An 18,691-nucleotide genomic window follows, 5' to 3' on the forward strand; every position below is an offset into this window, starting at 1 on the left:
GAAAGGATCCCTCATCTCGAGCTAGGAGGCGGAAACCGGGCTCCCCTGGATGTGTGCGGGACACCACGTGCTTCCTCTCGAGTGCAGACGGGTATGTCGGGGAACTTCTTGAGTTGCAGCAATGGTGTGAAGGACCCTTTGGAAGGTCCAGTGGTTAGATGTGATTGGCCTCGAGAAGCCTCAGCGGAAATGGGCCTCATCTGGCCTGGAGGGCAAAACCTCCTGGATTTTCTCGAGTTGCGGCAGGTGCTCTCGACTTACGACGGGGACCTCGGGGACCCGCTCTGGTGGCCTCAGGAAAGGCCAGTCCCCATGCGAGTTCCTCGCGGGCCTCTCGGGATTCCTCTCCCGTCGATGCCGGGGCCTAAGACCTTGTGTGGTGTCGGGGCCGGAACCTGAGGATTCCTCTCCAGTGCTGACATGGATCTTGGGGTACTTCTGGAGTCTCCCCAGGGGAGTCAGTCCTCGTCTCGAATGCGGGCATGCACTTGCGCTTTCCTCCAGAGCGGTAGCAGCAGTGTCACGCAGTCCGCCGCGTGGATCAAAGGATCTATGGTTTTCCCTCGAGTCTTTCCCACGAGTCTTTCCCACGAGGCTTTCCCACAGGGCTGTCCCACGTGCACACGTGTTGGGAGTCGATCCTCGGCTTGAACGTCAAGGCAGTGCAGGGAAAACAGGTTCCTCTGGAATGGACTGACACATCTGGGGGATTCTTGGAATGGTGGCACGACCCTGGAGTTCCTCTCGCCTTTCCTGTGGAGAGCGCCTCCTCTTGAGATGCGACGGGAACGCCGGGAATTCTTTCCCTATGAAACAGGGAAAGGATCCCTCATCTCGAGCTAGGAGGCGGAAACGGGGCTCCCCTGGATGTGTGCGGGACCCCACGTGCTTCCTCTCGAGTGGAGACGGGTCTGTCGGGGAACTTCTTGAGTTGCAGCAACGGTGTGCAGGACCCTTTGGAAGTTCCAGTGGTTAGATGTGATTGGCCTCGAGAAGCCTCAGCGGAAATGGGCCTCATCTCGCCTGGAGGGCAAAACCTCCTGGATTTTCTCGAGTTGCGGCAGGTGCTCTCGACTTACGACGGGGACCTCAGGGACCCGCTCTGGTGGCCTCAGGAAAGGCCAGTCCCCATGCGAGTTCCTCGGGGGCCTCTCGGGATTCCTCTCCCGTCGATGCCGGGGCCTAAGACCTTGTGTGGAGTCGGGGCCGGAACCTGAGGATTCCTCTCCAGTGCTGACATGGATCTTGGGGTACTTCTGGAGTCTCCCCAGGGGAGTCAGTCCTCGTCTCGAATGCGGGCATGCACTTGCGCTTTCCTCCAGAGCGGTAGCAGCAGTGTCACGCAGTCCGCCGCGTGGATCAAAGGATCTATGGTTTTCCCTCTAGTCTTTCCCACGAGGCTTTCCCACGAGGCTTTCCCACAGGGCTGTCCCACGTGCACACGTGGTGGGAGTCGATCCTCGGCTTAAACGTCACGGCAGTGCAGGGAAAACAGGTTCCTCTGGAATGGACTGACACATCTGGGGGACTCTTGGAATGGTGTCACGACCCTGGAGTTCCTCTCGCCTTTCCTGTGGAGAGCGCCACCTCTTGAGGTGCGACGGGAACGCCGGGAATTCTTTCCCTACGAAACAGGGAAAGGATCCCTCATCTCGAGCTAGGAGGCGGAAACCGGGCTCCCCTGGATGTGTGCGGGACACCACGTGCTTCCTCTCGAGTGCAAACGGGTATGTCGGGGAACTTCTTGAGTTGCAGCAATGGTGTGAAGGACCCTTTGGAAGTTCCAGTGGTTAGATGTGATTGGCCTCGGGAAGCCTCAGCGGAAATGGGCGTCATCTCGCCTGGAGGGCAAAACCTCCTGGATTTTCTCGAGTTGCGGCAGGTGCTCTCGACTTACGACGGGGACCTCGGGGACCCGCTCTGGTGGCCTCAGGAAAGGCCAGTCCCCAAGCGAGTTCTTCGGGGGCCTCTCGGGATTCCTCTCCCGTCGATGCCGGGGCCTAAGACCTTGTGTGGAGTCGGGGCCGGAACCTGAGGATTCCTCTCCAGTGCTGACATGGATCTTGGGGTACTTCTGGAGTCTCCCCAGGGGAGTCAGTCCTCGTCTCGAATGCGGGCATGCACTTGCGCTTTCCTCCAGAGCGGTAGCAGCAGTGTCACGCAGTCCGCCGCGTGGATCAAAGGATCTATGATTTTCCCTCGAGTCTTTCCCACGAGGCTTTCCCACGAGGCTTTCCCACAGGGCTGTCCCACGTGCACACGTGGTGGGAGTCGATCCTCGGTTTGAACGTCAAGGCAGTGCAGGGAAAACAGGTTCCTCTGGAATGGACTGACACATCTGGGGGACTTTTGGAATGGTGTCACGACCCTGGAGTTCCTCTCGCCTTTCCTGTGGAGAGGGCCTCCTCTTGAGATGCGACGGGAACGCCGGGAATTCTTTCCCTACGAAACAGGGAAAGGATCCCTCAACTCGAGCTAGGAGGCGGAAACGGAGCTCCCCTGGATGTTTGCGGGACCCCACGTGCTTCCTCTCGAGTGGAGACGGGTATGTCGGGAAACTTCTTGAGTTGCAGCAACGGTGTGAAGGACCCTTTGGAAGTTCCAGTGGTTAGATGTGATTGGCCTCGAGAAGCCTCAGCGGAAATGGGCCTCATCTCGCCTGGAGGGCAAAACCTCCTGGATTTTCTCGAGTTGTGGCAGGTGCTCTCGACTTACGACGGGGACCTCAGGGAACCGCTCTGGTGGCCTCAGGAAAGGCCAGTCCCCATGCGAGTTCCTCGGGGGCCTCTCGGGATTCCTCTCCCATCGATGCCGGGGCCTAAGACCTTGTGTGGAGTCGGGGCCGGAACCTGAGGATTCCTCTCCAGTGCTGACATGGATCTTGGGGTACTTCTGGAGTCTCCCCAGGGGAGTCAGTCCTCGTCTCGAATGCGGGCATGCACTTGCGCTTTCCTCCAGAGCGGTAGCAGCAGTGTCACGCAGTCCGCCGCGTGGATCAAAGGATCTATGATTTTCTCTCGAGTCTTTCCCACGAGGCTTTCCCACGAGGCTTTCCCACAGGGCTGTCCCACGTGCACACGTGGTGGGAGTCGATCCTCGGCTTGAACGTCAAGGCAGTGCAGGGAAAACAGGTTCCTCTGGAATGGACTGACACATCTGGGGGACTCTTGGAATGGTGGCACGACCCTGGAGTTCCTCTCGCCTTTCCTGTGGAGAGCGCCTCCTCTTGAGATGCGACGGGAACGCCGGGAATTCTTTCCCTACGAAACAGGGAAAGGATCCCACATCTCGAGCTAGGAGGCGGAAACGGGGCTCCCCTGGATGTGTGCGGGACCCCACGTGCTTCCCCTCGAGTGGACAGGGGTATGTCGTGGAACTTCTTCTGTTGCAGCAAGGGTGTGAAGGACCCTTTGGAAGTTCCAGTGGTTAGATGTGATTAGCCTCGAGAAGCCTCAGCGGAAATGGGCCTCATCTCGCCTGGAGGGCAAAACCTCCTGGATTTTCTCGAGTTGCGGCAGGTGCTCTCGACTTACGATGAGGACCTCAGGGAACCGCTCTGGTGGCCTCAGGAAAGGCCAGTCCCCAAGCGAGTTCCTCTGGGGATTCCTCTCCCGTCGATGCCGGGGCCTAAGACCTTGTGTGGAGTCGGGGCCGAAACCTGAGGATTCCTCTCCAGTGCTGACATGGATCTTGGGGTACTTTTGGAGTCTCCACAGGGGAGTTAGTCCTCGTCTCGAATGCGGGCATGCACTTGCGCTTTCCTCCAGAGCGGTAGCAGCAGTGTCACCCAGTCCGCCGCGTGGATCAAAGGATCTATGGTTTTCCCTCGAGTCTTTCCAACGAGGCTTTCCCACGAGGCTTTCCCACAGGGCTGTCCCACGTGCACACGTCGTGGGAGTCGATCCTCGGCTTGAACGTCAAGGCAGTGCAGGGAAAACAGGTTCCACTGGAATGGACTGACACATCTGGGGGACTCTTGGAATGGTGGCACGACCCTGGTGTTCCTCTCGCCTTTCCTGTGGAGAGCGCCTCCTCTTGAGATGCGACGGGAACGCCGGGAATTCTTTCCCTACGAAACAGGGAAAGGATCCCTCATCTCGAGCTAGGAGGCGGAAACGGGGCTCCCGTGGATGTGTGCGGGACCCCACGTGCTTCCTCTCGAGTGGAGACGGGTATGTCGGGGAACTTCTTGAGTTGCAGCAATGGTGTGAAGGATCCTTTGGAAGTTCCAGTGGTTAGATGTGATTGGCCTCGAGAAGCCTCAGCGGAAATGGGCCTCATCTCGCCTGGAGGGCAAAACCTCCTGGATTTTCTCGAGTTGCGGCAGGTGCTCTCGACTTACGACGGGGACCTCAGGGACCCGCTCTGGTGGCCTCAGGAAAGGCCAGTCCCCATGCGAGTTCCTCGGGGGCGTCTCGGGATTCCTCTCCCGTTGATGCCGGGGCCTAAGACCTTGTGTGGAGTCGGGGCCGGAACCTGAGGATTCCTCTCCAGTGCTGACATGGATCTTGGGGTACTTCTGGAGTCTCCCCAGGTGATTCAGTCCTCGTCTCGAATGCGGGCATTCACTTGCACTTTCCTCCAGAGCGGTAGCAGCAGTGTCACTCAGTCCGCCGCGTGGATCAAAGGATCTATGGTTTTCCCTCGAGTCTTTCCCACGAGGCTTTCCCACGAGGCTTTCCCACAAGGCTGTCCCTCGTGCACACGTGGTGGGAGTCGATCCTCGGCTTAAACGTCACGGCAGTGCAGGGAAAACAGGTTCCTCTGGAATGGACTGACACATGTGGGGGACTCTTGGAATGGTGGCACGACCCTGGAGTTCCTCTCGCCTTTCCTGTGGAGAGTGCCTCCTCTTGAGATGCGACGGGAACGCCGGGAATTCTTTCCCTACGAAACAGGGAAAGGATCCCTCATCTCGAGCTAGGAGGCGGAAACGGAGCTCCCCTGGATGTGTGCGGGACCCCACGTGCTTCCTCTCGAGTGGAGACGGGTATGTCGGGGAACTTCTTGAGTTGCAGCAATGGTGTGAAGGACCCTTTGGAAGTTCCAGTGGTTAGATGTCATTGGCCTCGAGAAGCCTCAGCGGAAATGGGCCTCATCTCGCCTGGAGGGCAAAACCTCCTGGATTTTCTTGAGTTGCGGCAGGTGCTCTCGACTTACGACGGGGACCTCAGGGAACCGCTCTGGTGGCCTCAGGAAAGGCCAGTCCCCATGAGAGTTCCTCGGGGGCCTCTCGGGATTCCTCTCCCGTCGATGCCGGGGCCTAAGACCTTGTGTGGAGTCGGGGCCGGAACCTGAGGATTCCTCTCCAGTGCTGACATGGATCTTGGGGTACTTCTGGAGTCTCCCCAGGGGAGTCAGTCCTCGTCTCGAATGCGGGCATGCACTTGCGCTTTCCTCCAGAGCGGTAGCAGCAGTGTCACGCAGTCCGCCGCGTGGATCAAAGGATCTATGGTTTTCCCTCAAGTCTTTCCCACGAGGCTTTCCCACGAGGCTTTCCCACAGGGCTGTCCCACGTGCACACGTGGTGGGAGTCGATCCTCAGCTTGAACGTCAAGGCAGTGCAGGCAACACAGGTTCCTCTGGAATGGACTGACACATCTGGGGGACTCTTGGAATTGTGGCACGACCTTGGAGTTCCTCTCGCCTTTCCTGTGGAGAGCGCCACCTCTTGAGGTGCGACGGGAACGCCGGGAATTCTTTCCCTACGAAACAGGGAAAGGATCCCTCATCTCGAGCTAGGAGGCGGAAACCGGGCTCCCCTGGATGTGTGCGGGACACCACGTGCTTCCTCTCGAGTGCAAACGGGTATGTCGGGGAACTTCTTGAGTTGCAGCAATGGTGTGAAGGACCCTTTGGAAGTTCCAGTGGTTAGATGTGATTGGCCTCGAGAAGCCTCAGCGGAAATGGGCGTCATCTCGCCTGGAGGGCAAAACCTCCTGGATTTTTTCGAGTTGCGGCAGGTGCTCTCGACTTACGACGGGGACCTCGGGGACCCGCTCTGGTGGCCTCAGGAAAGGCCAGTCCCCAAGCGAGTTCCTCGGGGGCCTCTCGGGATTCCTCTCCCGTCGATGCCGGGGCCTAAGACCTTGTGTGGAGTCGGGGCCGGAACCTGAGGATTCCTCTCCATTGCTGATATGGATCTTGGGGTACTTCTGGAGTCTCCCCAGGGGAGTCAGTCCTCGTCTCGAATGCGGGCATGCACTTGCGCTTTCCTCCAGAGCGGTAGCAGCAGTGTCACGCAGTCCGCCGCGTGGATCAAAGGATCTATGATTTTCCCTCGAGTCTTTCCCACGAGGCTTTCCCACGAGGCTTTCCACAGGGCTGTCCCACGTGCACACGTGGTGGGAGTCGATCCTCGGTTTGAACGTCAAGGCAGTGCAGGGAAAACAGGTTCCTCTGGAATGGACTGACACATCTGGGGGACTCTTGGAATGGTGTCACGACCCTGGAGTTCCTCTCGCCTTTCCTGTGGAGAGGGCCACCTCTTGAGATGCGACGGGAACGCCGGGAATTCTTTCCCTACGAAACAGGGAAAGGATCCCTCATCTCGAGCTAGGAGGCGGAAACGGAGCTCCCCTGGATGTTTGCGGGACCCCACGTGCTTCCTCTCGAGTGGAGACGGGTATGTCGGGAAACTTCTTGAGTTGCAGCAACGGTGTGAAGGACCCTTTGGAAGTTCCAGTGGTTAGATATGATTGGCCTAGAGAAGCCTCAGCGGAAATGGGCCTCATCTCGCCTGGAGGGCAAAACCTCCTGGATTTTCTCGAGTTGTGGCAGGTGCTCTCGACTTACGACGGGGACCTCAGGGAACCGCTCTGGTGGCCTCAGGAAAGGCCAGTCCCCATGCGAGTTCCTCGGGGCCCTCTCGCGATTCCTCTCCCGTCGATGCCGGGGCCTAAGACCTTGTGTGGAGTCGGGGCCGGAACCTGAGGATTCCTCTCCAGTGCTGACATTGATCTTGGGGTACTTCTGGAGTCTCCCCAGGGGAGTCAGTCCTTGTCTCGAATGCGGGCATGCACTTGCGCTTTCCTCCAGAGCGGTAGCAGCAGTGTCACGCAGTCCGCTGCGTGGATCAAAGGATCTATGGTTTTCCCTCGAGTCTTTCCCACGAGGCTTTCCCACGACGCTTTCCCACAGGGCTGTCCCACGTGCACACGTGGTGGGAGTCGATCCTCGGCTTGAACGTCAAGGCAGTGCAGGGAAAACAGGTTCCTCTGGAATGGACTGACCCATCTGGGGGACTCTTGGAATGGTGTCACGACCCTGGAGTTCCTCTCGCCTTTCCTGTGGAGAGCGCCTCCTCTTGAGATGCGACGGGAACGCCGGGAATTCTTTCCGTACGAAACAGGGAAAGGATCCCTCATCTCGAGCTAGGAGGCGGAAACGGGGCTCCTCTGGATGTGTGCGGGACCCCATGTGCTTCCTCTCGAGTGCAGACGGGTATGTCGGGGACCTTCTTGAGTTGCAGCAAGGGTGTGAAGGAACCTTTGGAAGTTCCAGTGTTTAGACATGATTAGCCTCGAGAAGCCTCAGCGGAAATGAGCCTCATCTCGCCGGGAGGGCAAAACCTCCTGGATTTTCTCGAGTTGCGGCAGGTGATCTCGACTTACGACGAGGACCTCAGGGACCCGCTCTGGTGGCCTCAGGAAAAGCCAGTCCCCATGCGAGTTCCTCGGGGGCGTCTCGGGATCCCTCTCCCGTCGATGCCGGGGCCTAAGACCTTGTGTGGAGTCGGGGCCGGAACCTGAGGATTCCTCTCCAGTGCTGACATGGATCTTGGGGTACTTCTGGAGTCTCCCCAGGGGAGTCAGTCCTCGTCTCGAATGCGGGCATGCACTTGCGCTTTCCTCCAGAGCGGTAGCAGCAGTGTCACGCAGTCCGCCGCGTGGATCAAAGGATCTATGGTTTTCCCTCGAGTCTTTCCCACGAGGCTTTCCCACGAGGCTTTCCCACAGGGCTGTCCCACGTGCACACGTGGTGGGAGTCGATCCTCGGCTTGAACGTCAAGGCAGTGCAGGGAAAACAGGTTCCTCTGTAATGGACTGACACATCTGGGGGTCTCTTGGAATGGTGGCACGACCCTGGAGTTCCTCTCCCCTTTCCTGTGGAGAGCGCTTCCTCTTGATATGCGACGGGAACGCCGGGAATTCTTTCCCTACGAAACAGGGAAAGGATCCCTCATCTCGAGCTAGGAGGCGGAAACGGGGCTCCCCTGGATGTGTGCGGGACCCCACGTGCTTCCTCTCGAGTGGAGACGGGTATGTCGGGGAACTTCTTGAGTTGCAGCAAGGGTGTGAAGGACCCTTTGGAAGTTCCAGTGGTTAGACGTGATTAGCCTCGAGAAGCCTCAGCGGAAATGGGCCTCATCTCGCCTGGAGGGCAAAACCTCCTGGATTTTCTCGAGTTGCGGCAGGTGCTCTCGACTTACGACGGGGACCTCAGGGACCCGCTCTGGTGGCCTCAGGAAAGGCCAGTCCCCATGCGAGTTCCTCGGGAGCCTCTGGGGATTCCTCTCCCGTCGATGCCGGGGCCTAAGTCCTTTTGTGGAGTCGGGGCCGGAACCTGAGGATTCCTCTCCAGTGCTGACATGGATCTTGGTGTATTTCTGGAGTCTCCCCAGGGGAGTCAGTCCTCGTCTCGAATGCGGGCATTCACTTGCGCTTTCCTCCAGAGCGGTAGCAGCAGTGTCACGCAGTCCGCCGCGTGGATCAAAGGATCTATGTTTTTCCCTCGAGTCTTTCCCAGGAGGCTTTCCCACGAGGCTTTCCCACAGGGCGGTCCCACGTGCACACGTTGTGGGAGTCGGTCCTCGGCTTGAACGTCAAGGCAGTGCAGGGAAAACAGGTTCCTCTGGAATGGACTGAAACATCTGGGGGACTCTTGGAATGGTGTCACGACCCTGGAGTTCCTCTCGCCTTTCCTGTGGAGAGCGCCTCCTCTTGAGATGCGACGGGAACGCCGGGAATTCTTTCCCTACGAAACAGGGAAAGGATCCCTCATCTCGAGCTAGGAGGCGGAAACGGGGCTCCCCTGGATGTGTGCGGGACCCCACGTGCTTCCTCTCGAGTGCAGACGGGTATGTCGGGGAACTTCTTTAGTTGCAGCAAGGGTGTGAAGGACTCTTTGGAAGTTCCAGTGTTTAGACGTGATTAGCCTCGAGAAGCCTCAGAGGAAATGAGCCTCATCTCGCCTGAAGGGCAAAACCTCCTGGATTTTCTCGAGTTGCGGCAGGTGCTCTCGACTTACGACGGGGACCTCAGGGACCCGCTCTGGTGGCCTCCGGAAAAGCCAGTCCCCATGCGAGTTCCTCGGGGGCCTCTCGGGATCCCTCTCCCGTCGATGCCGGGGCCTAAGACCTTGTGTGGAGTCGGGGCCGGAACCTGAGGATTCCTCTCCAGTGCTGACATGGATCTTGGGGTACTTCTGGAGTCTCCCCAGCGGAGTCAGTCCTCGTCTCGAATGCGGGCATGCACTTGCGCTTTCCTCCAGAGCGGTAGCAGCAGTGTCACGCAGTCCGCCGCGTGGATCAAAGGATCTATGGTTTTCCCTCGAGTCTTTCCCACGAGGCTTTCCCACGAGGCTTTCCCACAGGGCTTTCCCACGTGCACACGTGGTGGGAGTCGATCCTCGGCTTGAACGTCAAGGCAGTGCAGGGAAAACAGGTTCCTCTGGAATGGACTGACACATCTGGGGGACTCTTGGAATGGTGTCACGACCCTGGAGTTCCTCTCGCCTTTCCTGTGGAGAGCGCCTCCTCTTGAGATGCGACGGGAACGCCGGGAATTCTTTCCCTACGAAACAGGGAAAGGATCCCTCATCTCGAGCTAGGAAGCCGAAACGGGGCTCCCCTGGATGTGTGCGGGACCCCACGTGCTTCCCCTCTAGTGGAGACGGGTATGTCGGGGAACTTCTTGAGTTGCAGCAATGGTGTGAAGGACCCTTTGGAGGTTCCAGTGGTTACATGTGATTGGCCTCGAGAAGCCTCAGCGGAAATGGGCCTCATCTCGCCTGGAGGGCAAAACCTCCTGGATTTTCTCGAGTTGCGGCAGGTGCTCTCGACTTACGACGAGGACCTCAGGGAACCGCTCTGGTGGCCTCAGGAAAGGCCAGTCCCCATGCGAGTTCCTCTGGGGATTCCTCTCCCGTCGATGCCGGGGCCTAAGACCTTGTGTGGAGTCGGGGCCGGAACCTGAGGATTCCTCTCCAGTGCTGACATGGATCTTGGGGTATTTCTGGAGTCTCCCCAGGGGAGTCAGTCCTCGTCTCGAATGCGGGCATGCACTTGCGCTTTCCTCCAGAGCGGTAGCAGCAGTGTCACGCAGTCCGCCGCGTGGATCAAAGGATCTATGGTTTTCCCTCGAGTCTTTCCCACGAGGCTTTCCCACGAGGCTTTCCCACAGGGCTGTCCCACGTGCCCACGTGGTGGGAGTCGATCCTCGGCTTGAACGTCAAGGCAGTGCAGGGAAAAAAGGTTCCTCTGGAATGGACTGACACATCTGGGGGACTCTTGGAATGGTGGCATGACCCTGGAGTTCCTCTCGCCTTTCCTGTGGAGAGCGCCTCCTCTTGAGATGCGACGGGAACGCCGGGAATTCTTTCCCTACGAAACAGGGAAAGGATCCCTCATCTCGAGCTAGGAGGTGGAAACGGGGCTCCCCTGGAAGTGTGTGGGACCCCACGTGCTTCCCCTCGAGTGGAGACGGGTATGTCGGGGAACTTCTTTAGTTGCAGCAAGGGTGTGAAGGACCCTTTGGAAGTTCCAGTGGTTAGATGTGATTAGCCTCGAGAAGCCTCAGCAGAAATGGGCCTCATCTCGCCTGGAGGGCAAAACCTCCTGGATTTTCTCGAGTTGCGGCAGGTGCTCTCGACTTACGACGAGGACCTCAGGGACCCGCTCTGGTGGCCTCAGGAAAGGCCAGTCCCCATGCAAGTTCCTCGGGGGCCTCTCGGGATTCCTCTCCCGTCGATGCCGGGGCCTAAGACCTTGTGTGGAGTCGGGGCCGGAACCTGAGGATTCCTCTCCAGTGCTGACATGGATCTTGGGGTACTTCTGGAGTCTCCCCAGGGGAGTCAGTCCTCGTCTCGAATGCGGGCATGCACTTGCGCTTTCCTCCAGAGCGGTAGCAGCAGTGTCACGCAGTCCGCCGCGTGGATCAAAGGATCTATGGTTTTCCCTCGAGTCTTTCCCACGAGGCTTTCCCACGAGGCTTTCCCACAGGGCTGTCCCACGTGCACACGTGGTGGGAGTCGATCCTCGGCTTGAACGTCAAGGCAGTGCAGGGAAAACAGGTTCCTCTGTAATGGACTGACACATCTGGAGGTCTCTTGGAATGGTGGCACGACCCTGGAGTTCCTCTCCCCTTTCCTGTGGAGAGCGCCTCCTCTTGATATGCGACGGGATCGCCGGGAATTCTTTCCCTACGAAACAGGGAAAGGATCCCTCATCTCGAGCTAGAAGGCGGAAACGGGGCTCCCCTGGATGTGTGCGGGACCCACGTGCTTCCTCTCGAGTGGAGACGGGTATGTCGGGGAACTTCTTGAGTTGCAGCAAGGGTGTGAAGGACACTTTGGAAGTTCCAGTGGTTAGATGTGATTAGCCTCGAGAAGCCTCTTTGGAAATGGGCCTCATCTCGCCTGGAGGGCAAAACCTCCTGGATTTTCTCGAGTTGCGGCAGGTGCTCTCGACTTACGACGGGGACCTCAGGGAACCGCTCTGGTGGCCTCAGGAAAGGCCAGTCCCCATGCGAGTTCCTCTGGGGATTCCTCTCCCGTCGATGCCGGGGCCTAAGACCTTGTGTGGAGTCGGGGCCGGAACCTGAGGATTCCTCTCCAGTGCTGACATGGATCTTGGGGTACTTCTGGAGTCTCCCCAGGGGAGTCAGTCCTCGTCTCGAATGCGGGCATGCACTTGCGCTTTCCTCCAGAGCGGTAGCAGCAGTGTCACGCAGTCCGCCGCGTGGATCAAAGGATCTATGGTTTTCCCTCGAGTCTTTCCCACGAGGCTTTCCCACGAGGCTTTCCCACGAGGCTTTCCCACAGGGCTGTCCCACGTGCACACGTGGTAGGAGTCGATCCTCGGCTTGAACGTCAAGGCAGTGCAGGGAAAACAGGTTCCTCTGTAATGGACTGACACATCTGGGGGTCTCTTGGAATGGTGGCACGACCCTGGAGTTCCTCTCCCCTTTCCTGTGGAGAGCGCCTCCTCTTGATATGCGACGGGATCGCCGGGAATTCTTTCCCTACGAAACAGGGAAAGGATCCCTCATCTCGAGCTAGGAGGCGGAAACGGGGCTCCCCTGGATGTGTGCGGGACCCCACGTGATTCCTCTCGAGTGGAGACGGGTATGTCGGGGAACTTCTTGAGTTGCAGCAAGGGTGTGAAGGACCCTTTGGAAGTTCCAGTGGTTAGACGTGATTAGCCTCGAGTAGCCTCAGCGGAAATGGGCCTCATCTCGCCTGGAGGGCAAAACCTCCTGGATTTTCTCGAGTTGCGGCAGGTGCTCTCGACTTACGACGGGGACCTCAGGGAACCGCTCTGGTGGCCTCAGGAAAGGCCTGTCCCCATGCGAGTTCCTCGGGGGCCTCTCGGGATTCCTCTCCCATCGATGCCGGGGCCTACGACCTTGTGTGGAGTCGGGGCCGGAACCTGAGGATTCCTCTCCAGTGCTGACATGGATCTTGGGGTACTTCTGGAGTCTCCCCAGGGGAGTCAGTCCTCGTCTCGAATGCGGGCATGCACTTGCGCTTTCCTCCAGAGCGGTAGCAGCAGTGTCACGCAGTCCGCCGCGTGGATCAAAGGATCTATGGTTTTCCCTCGAGTCTTTCCCACGAGTCTTTCCCACGAGGCTTTCCCACAGGGCTGTCCCACGTGCCCACGAGGTGGGAGTCGATCCTCGGCTTGAACGTCAAGGCAGTGCAGGGAAAACAGGTTCCTCTGGAATGGACTGACACATCTGGGGGACTCTTGGAATGGTGTCACGACCCTGGAGTTCCTCTCGCCTTTCCTGTGGAGAGCGCCTCCTCTTGAGATGCGACGGGAACGCTGGGAATTCTTTCATATGAAAAAGGGAAAGGATCCCTCATCTCGAGCTAGGAGGCGGAAACGGGGCTCCCCTGGATGTGTGCGGGACCCCACGTGCTTCCTCTCGAGTGCAGACGGGTATGTCGGGGAACTTCTTGAGTTGCAGCAAGGGTGTGAAGGAACCTTTGGAAGTTCCAGTGTTTAGACGTGATTAGCCTGGAGAAGCCTCAGCGGAAATGAGCCTCATCTCGCCGGGAGGGCAAAACCTCCTGGATTTTCTCGAGTTGCGGCAGGTGATCTCGACTTACGACGAGGACCTCAGGGACCCGCTCTGGTGGCCTCAGGAAAGGCCAGTCCCCATGCGAGTTCCTCTGGGGATTCCTCTCCCGTCGATGCCGGGGCCTAAGACCTTGTGTGGAGTCGGGGCCGGAACCTGAGGATTCCTCTCCAGTGCTGACATGGATCTTGGGGTACTTCTGGAGTCTCCCCAGGGGAGTCAGTCCTCGTCTCGAATGCGGGCATGCACTTGCGCTTTCCTCCAGAGCGGTAGCAGCAGTGTCACGCAGTCCGCCGCGTGGATCAAAGGATCTATGGTTTTCCCTCGAGTCTTTCCCACGAGGCTTTCCCACGACGCTTTCCCACAGGGCTGTCCCACGGGCCCACGTGGTGGGAGTCGATCCTCGGCTTGAACGTCAAGGCAGTGCAGGGAAAACAGGTTCCTCTGGAATGGACTGACACATCTGGGGGACTCTTGAAATGGTGGCACGACCTTGGAGTTCCTCTCGCCTTTCCTGTGGAGAGCGCCTCCTCTTGAGATGCGACGGGAACGCCGGGAATTCTTTCCCTACGAAACAGGGAAAGGATCCCTCATCTCGAGCTAGGAGGCAGAAACGGGGCTCCCCTGGAAGTGTGTGGGACCCCACGTGCTTCCCCTCGAGTGGAGACGGGTATGTCGGGGAACTTCTTTAGTTGCAGCAAGGGTGTGAAGGACCCTTTGGAAGTTCCAGTGGTTAGATGTGATTAGCCTCGAGAAGCCTCAGCAGAAATGGGCCTCATCTCGCCTGGAGGGCAAAACCTCCTGGATTTTCTCGAGTTGCGGCAGGTGCTCTCGACTTACGACGAGGACCTCAGGGACCCGCTCTGGTGGCCTCAGGAAAGGCCAGTCCCCATGCAAGTTCCTCGGGGGCCTCTCGGGATTCCTCTCCCGTCGATGCCGGGGCCTAAGACCTTGTGTGGAGTCGGGGCCGGAACCTGAGGATTCCTCTCCAGTGCTGACATGGATCTTGGGGTACTTCTGGAGTCTCCCCAGGGGAGTCAGTCCTCGTCTCGAATGCGGGCATGCACTTGCGCTTTCCTCCAGAGCGGTAGCAGCAGTGTCACGCAGTCCGCCGCGTGGATCAAAGGATCTATGGTTTTCCCTCGAGTCTTTCCCACGAGGCTTTCCCACGAGGCTTTCCCACAGGGCTGTCCCACGTGCACACGTGGTGGGAGTCGATCCTCGGCTTGAACGTCAAGGCAGTGCAGGGAAAACAGGTTCCTCTGTAATGGACTGACACATCTGGAGGTCTCTTGGAATGGTGGCACGACCCTGGAGTTCCTCTCCCCTTTCCTGTGGAGAGCGCCTCCTCTTGATATGCGACGGGATCGCCGGGAATTCTTTCCCTACGAAACAGGGAAAGGATCCCTCATCTCGAGCTAGAAGGTGGAAACGGGGCTCCCCTGGATGTGTGCGGGACCCACGTGCTTCCTCTCGAGTGGAGACGGGTATGTCGGGGAACTTCTTGAGTTGCAGCAAGGGTGTGAAGGACACTTTGGAAGTTCCAGTGGTTAGATGTGATTAGCCTCGAGAAGCCTCTTTGGAAATGGGCCTCATCTCGCCTGGAGGGCAAAACCTCCTGGATTTTCTCGAGTTGCGGCAGGTGCTCTCGACTTACGACGGGGACCTCAGGGAACCGCTCTGGTGGCCTCAGGAAAGGCCAGTCCCCATGCGAGTTCCTCTGGGGATTCCTCTCCCGTCGATGCCGGGGCCTAAGACCTTGTGTGGAGTCGGGGCCGGAACCTGAGGATTCCTCTCCAGTGCTGACATGGATCTTGGGGTACTTCTGGAGTCTCCCCAGGGGAGTCAGTCCTCGTCTCGAATGCGGGCATGCACTTGCGCTTTCCTCCAGAGCGGTAGCAGCAGTGTCACGCAGTCCGCCGCGTGGATCAAAGGATCTATGGTTTTCCCTCGAGTCTTTCCCACGAGGCTTTCCCACGAGGCTTTCCCACAGGGCTGTCCCACGTGCACACGTGGTAGGAGTCGATCCTCGGCTTGAACGTCAAGGCAGTGCAGGGAAAACAGGTTCCTCTGTAATGGACTGACACATCTGGGGGTCTCTTGGAATGGTGGCACGACCCTGGAGTTCCTCTCCCCTTTCCTGTGGAGAGCGCCTCCTCTTGATATGCGACGGGATCGCCGGGAATTCTTTCCCTACGAAACAGGGAAAGGATCCCTCATCTCGAGCTAGGAGGCGGAAACGGGGCTCCCCTGGATGTGTGCGGGACCCCACGTGCTTCCTCTCGAGTGGAGACGGGTATGTCGGGGAACTTCTTGAGTTGCAGCAAGGGTGTGAAGGACCCTTTGGAAGTTCCAGTGGTTAGACGTGATTAGCCTCGAGTAGCCTCAGCGGAAATGGGCCTCATCTCGCCTGGAGGGCAAAACCTCCTGGATTTTCTCGAGTTGCGGCAGGTGCTCTCGACTTACGACGGGGACCTCAGGGAACCGCTCTGGTGGCCTCAGGAAAGGCCTGTCCCCATGCGAGTTCCTCGGGGGCCTCTCGGGATTCCTCTCCCATCGATGCCGGGGCCTACGACCTTGTGTGGAGTCGGGGCCGGAACCTGAGGATTCCTCTCCAGTGCTGACATGGATCTTGGGGTACTTCTGGAGTCTCCCCAGGGGAGTCAGTCCTCGTCTCGAATGCGGGCATGCACTTGCGCTTTCCTCCAGAGCGGTAGCAGCAGTGTCACGCAGTCCGCCGCGTGGATCAAAGGATCTATGGTTTTCCCTCGAGTCTTTCCCACGAGTCTTTCCCACGAGGCTTTCCCACAGGGCTGTCCCACGTGCCCACGAGGTGGGAGTCGATCCTCGGCTTGAACGTCAAGGCAGTGCAGGGAAAACAGGTTCCTCTGGAATGGACTGACACATCTGGGGGACTCTTGGAATGGTGTCACGACCCTGGAGTTCCTCTCGCCTTTCCTGTGGAGAGCGCCTCCTCTTGAGATGCGACGGGAACGCTGGGAATTCTTTCATATGAAAAAGGGAAAGGATCCCTCATCTCGAGCTAGGAGGCGGAAACGGGGCTCCCCTGGATGTGTGCGGGACCCCACGTGCTTCCTCTCAAGTGCAGACGGGTATGTCGGGGAACTTCTTGAGTTGCAGCAAGGGTGTGAAGGAACCTTTGGAAGTTCCAGTGTTTAGACGTGATTAGCCTGGAGAAGCCTCAGCGGAAATGAGCCTCATCTCGCCGGGAGGGCAAAACCTCCTGGATTTTCTCGAGTTGCGGCAGGTGATCTCGACTTACGACGAGGACCTCAGGGACCCGCTCTGGTGGCCTCAGGAAAGGCCAGTCCCCATGCGAGTTCCTCTGGGGATTCCTCTCCCGTCGATGCCGGGGCCTAAGACCTTGTGTGGAGTCGGGGCCGGAACCTGAGGATTCCTCTCCAGTGCTGACATGGATCTTGGGGTACTTCTGGAGTCTCCCCAGGGGAGTCAGTCCTCGTCTCGAATGCGGGCATGCACTTGCGCTTTCCTCCAGAGCGGTAGCAGCAGTGTCACGCAGTCCGCCGCGTGGATCAAAGGATCTATGGTTTTCCCTCGAGTCTTTCCCACGAGGCTTTCCCACGACTCTTTCCCACAGGGCTGTCCCACGGGCCCACGTGGTGGGAGTCGATCCTCGGCTTGAACGTCAAGGCAGTGCAGGGAAAACAGGTTGCTCTGGAATGGACTGACACATCTGGGGGACTCTTGGAATGGTGGAATGACCCTGGAGTTCCTCTCGCCTTTCCTGTGGAGAGCGCCTCCTCTTGAGATGCGACGGGAACTCCGGGAATTCTTTCCCTACGAAACAGGGAAAGGATCCCTCATCTCGAGCTAGGAGGCGGAAACGGGGCTCCCCTGGAAGTGTGTGGGACCCCACGTGCTTCCCCTCGAGTGGAGACGGGTATGTCGGGGAACTTCTTTAGTTGCAGCAAGGGTGTGAAGGACCCTTTGTAAGTTCCAGTGGTTAGATGTGATTAGCCTCGAGAAGCCTCAGCGGAAATGGGCCTCATCTCGCCTGGAGGGCAAAACCTCCTGGATTTTCTCGAGTTGCGGCAGGTGCTCTCGACTTACGACGAGGACCTCAGGGACCCGCTCTGGTGGCCTCAGGAAAGGCCAGTCCCCATGCAAGTTCCTCGGGGGCCTCTCGGGATTCCTCTCCCGTCGATGCCGGGGACTAAGACCTTGTGTGGAGTCGGGGCCGGAACCTGAGTATTCCTCTCCAGTGCTGACATGGATCTTGGGGTACTTCTGGAGTCTCCCCAGGGGAGTCAGTCCTCGTCTCGAATGCGGGCATGCACTTGCGCTTTCCTCCAGAGCGGTAGCAGCAGTGTCACGCAGTCCGCCGCGTGGATCAAAGGATCTATGGTTTTCCCTCGAGTCTTTCCCACGAGGCTTTCCCACGAGGCTTTCCCACGAGGCTTTCCCACAGGGCTGTCCCACGTGCACACGTGGTAGGAGTCGATCCTCGGCTTGAACGTCAAGGCAGTGCAGGGAAAACAGGTTCCTCTGTAATGGACTGACACATCTGGGGGTCTCTTGGAATGGTGGCACGACCCTGGAGTTCCTCTCCCCTTTCCTGTGGAGAGCGCCTCCTCTTGATATGCGACGGGATCGCCGGGAATTCTTTCCCTACGAAACAGGGAAAGGATCCCTCATCTCGAGCTAGGAGGCGGAAACGGGGCTCCCCTGGATGTGTGCGGGACCCCACGTGCTTCCTCTCGAGTGGAGACGGGTATGTCGGGGAACTTCTTGAGTTGCAGCAAGGGTGTGAAGGACCCTTTGGAAGTTCCAGTGGTTAGACGTGATTAGCCTCGAGTAGCCTCAGCGGAAATGGGCCTCATCTCGCCTGGAGGGCAAAACCTCCTGGATTTTCTCGAGTTGCGGCAGGTGCTCTCGACTTACGACGGGGACCTCAGGGAACCGCTCTGGTGGCCTCAGGAAAGGCCTGTCCCCATGCGAGTTCCTCGGGGGCCTCTCGGGATTCCTCTCCCATCGATGCCGGGGCCTACGACCTTGTGTGGAGTCGGGGCCGGAACCTGAGGATTCCTCTCCAGTGCTGACATGGATCTTGGGGTACTTCTGGAGTCTCCCCAGGGGAGTCAGTCCTCGTCTCGAATGCGGGCATGCACTTGCGCTTTCCTCCAGAGCGGTAGCAGCAGTGTCACGCAGTCCGCCGCGTGGATCAAAGGATCTATGGTTTTCCCTCGAGTCTTTCCCACGAGTCTTTCCCACGAGGCTTTCCCACAGGGCTGTCCCACGTGCCCACGAGGTGGGAGTCGATCCTCGGCTTGAACGTCAAGGCAGTGCAGGGAAAACAGGTTCCTCTGGAATGGACTGACACATCTGGGGGACTCTTGGAATGGTGTCAC

Source organism: Ovis canadensis, chromosome 21 (genome assembly GCF_042477335.2).
Source record: "Ovis canadensis isolate MfBH-ARS-UI-01 breed Bighorn chromosome 21, ARS-UI_OviCan_v2, whole genome shotgun sequence".
In the NCBI taxonomy this organism is placed as follows: Eukaryota; Metazoa; Chordata; class Mammalia; order Artiodactyla; family Bovidae; genus Ovis; species Ovis canadensis.